The sequence below is a fragment of the Drosophila bipectinata genome, chromosome 4 (genome assembly GCF_030179905.1).
Source record: "Drosophila bipectinata strain 14024-0381.07 chromosome 4, DbipHiC1v2, whole genome shotgun sequence".
NCBI classification, from domain to species: domain Eukaryota; kingdom Metazoa; phylum Arthropoda; class Insecta; order Diptera; family Drosophilidae; genus Drosophila; species Drosophila bipectinata.
This window is the reverse complement of record NC_091740.1, coordinates 11668834-11671896: the sequence shown is the minus strand read 5'-3', so window position 1 is coordinate 11671896 and position 3063 is coordinate 11668834.

The window sequence follows — 3063 nt, the reverse complement described above, 5'->3', positions numbered from 1 at the left end:
GGATCTCCAAAGCAATATGGCGCAAGGAGCTAAAAATACAACTTGTGTAGGGAAAGATTCTGATCACAGTTGTGGGAAATCAAAAACAAGATTTCAATTAAAAAAAAATAAAATAAAACATAAAAAATAAGTTTTTCCGGAACAACGCCGGAAATACATAAATAATAAATTAATATACGGCGTGTTCTAGGCCAAATATCGAGCAAAAACAAAAAGTCGACAGCCAAAGTCTTTGGTATTTTATACGGCGGGACCATCGTCTGCGGCAGGACCACCGGCTAGTAGAAGAACATCAGCGCCAGAAAAAACAACCAGCTACACCATCAGCAGCATCAAGATCGGATCCTTTTACATCATCTTCAGGAGGAACACGCATCAATAAGGAAATTTTAAAAACTGTACGGTATGGTAAAAATTAAAAAAAAAAATATTTACAATTCAAAAAAATAATAATTAAAAAAAACATCGATAAAAATTGTCAATTATATTTCCAAGGCCCTTTTGTGGCCCTTTGAAGGATGTTCAAACATTGGGTTGAACATAACAAATGAAAACTTAAAACATTTAAAATATTAAAATTTAAATTAAATTATACTTTCACTATTTATTAAAAGAAAAAAAATTTATTAACAAAATACAAAAACAAAAATAGACTTTTATACAGTCCACTTAAATTATAATCGAAGAAAAGGTTTAAGTAACATCAAATTTATTAAAAAAATGTTAATCAAAAACACATCAAATTTACACCTCTTTTTGTGGCTCTTTCCAGAATTTTCAAGCATTGAACACTATTATATATACAAATTGTTAAGTTAGAGTTTCAAGGGATCCGACCCATGAAATAAGACACAAACAGCATGGTCTAAAACCGATCCCCTGTAGCCTAACACAAACACATACATAAGTGGTGCGCTTATCGCACTTGAGAAAGGGTCGCATAGCATGTCAGCGTGCAGTGCGTTGATAAGTAGTTTTAAATAGATTTAGGATTTTCATGTATAAAATAAAATCAGTTTCCGAAAGGAACTCATTGGAGTAAGACCTATTTATTTAGGGTTCCTCTTAGATTTGGTCCTTCGAGCCGGATCCTCTGTTGTTTCCCCATAAGTCGTAAGGGACACAGAAAAAGGAATTCCATAAAAATTGGAAGTAAGACTTATTTATTTAGGGCTCCTTTTAACATTTGGTCCTTCGAGGCACCCTGACGTTTTCCCCCCTGTAGTAAGAGACTAAGGTTTTAAGCTGGCACCTATAAGTGACTGTAGAAAAATAAAAATTCTCAGCCCAAGGTAGCTAAAAAAAATAAAGCTGCGATCTGGGTAAAAAAGAGCCCAGTTTAAAAATCGTAGTCCTCTGTTGTTTCCCCCAAGAGGTAAGAGAAACAGAGAATAAAATTATATAAATGCCAATGAGCATTCAAATATAAAAAATAATAAAATAAAAACAATAATAAAAATGAGTCAAAAAAAGGCTCTAGGAGTATTCCCAACCGTTTTTTGGGGCTCCTATTAAAATTGGCACCTATATAGTGGCTAGATGTGCATTGACACACTCAGTCCAAGGTAGCTAAGATATCTGCGAACTGGGCGTAAAAGAGCTCAGTTTAAAATCGTAGTCCTCTGATGTTTCCCCCCAAGTGTTATGGGACACAGAGATTGAGAATTGCCATAGAGCAATAAGTGGGTTTATTGTTTAGCGCAGGACTGTCCGAGGCCTTACATCGGAATGTTTATAAAAAATCTTTGGGCTGGAATTAAGCCATCGGATCTCCAAAGCAATATGGCGCAAGGAGTTAAAAATACAACTTGTGTAGGGAAAGATTCTGATCACAGTTGTGGGAAATCAAAAACAAGATTTCAATTAAAAAAAAATAAAATAAAACATAAAAAATAAGTTTTTCCGGAACAACGCCGGAAATACATAAATAATAAATTAATATACGGCGTGTTCTAGGCCAAATATCGAGCAAAAACAAAAAGTCGACAGCCAAAGTCTTTGGTATTTTATACGGCGGGACCATCGTCTGCGGCAGGACCACCGGCTAGTAGAAGAACATCAGCGCCAGAAAAAACAACCAGCTACACCATCAGCAGCATCAAGATCGGATCCTTTTACATCATCTTCAGGAGGAACACGCATCAATAAGGAAATTTTAAAAACTGTACGGTATGGTAAAAATTAAAAAAAAAATATTTACAATTCAAAAAAATAATAATTAAAAAAAAACATCGATAAAAATTGTCAATTATATTTCCAAGGCCCTTTTGTGGCCCTTTGAAGGATGTTCAAACATTGGGTTGAACATAACAAATGAAAACTTAAAACATTTAAAATATTAAAATTCAAATTAAATTATACTTTCACTATTTATTAAAAGAAAAAAAATTTATTATCAAAATACAAAAACAAAAATAGACTTTTATACAGTCCACTTAAATTATAATCGAAGAAAAGGTTTAACTAACATCAAATTTAAAAAAAAAATGTTAATCAAAAACACATCAAATTTACACCTCTTTTTGTGGCTCTTTCCAGAATTTTCAAGCATTGAACACTATTATATATACAAATTGTTAAGTTAGAGTTTCAAGGGATCCGACCCATGAAATAAGACACAAACAGCATGGTCTAAAACCGATCCCCTGTAGCCTAACACAAACACATACATAAGTGGTGCGCTTATCGCACTTGAGAAAGGGTCGCATAGCATGTCAGCGTGCAGTGCGTTGATAAGTAGTTTTAAATAGATTTAGGATTTTCATGTATAAAATAAAATCAGTTTCCGAAAGGAACTCATTGGAGTAAGACCTATTTATTTAGGGTTCCTCTTACATTTGGTCCTTCGAGCCGGATCCTCTGTTGTTTCCCCATAAGTCGTAAGGGACACAGAAAAAGGAATTCCATAAAAATTGGAAGTAAGACTTATTTATTTAGGGCTCCTTTTAACATTTGGTCCTTCGAGGCACCCTGACGTTTTCCCCCCTGTAGTAAGAGACTAAGGTTTTAAGCTGGCACCTATAAGTGACTGTAGAAAAATAAAAATTCTCAGCCCAAGGTAGC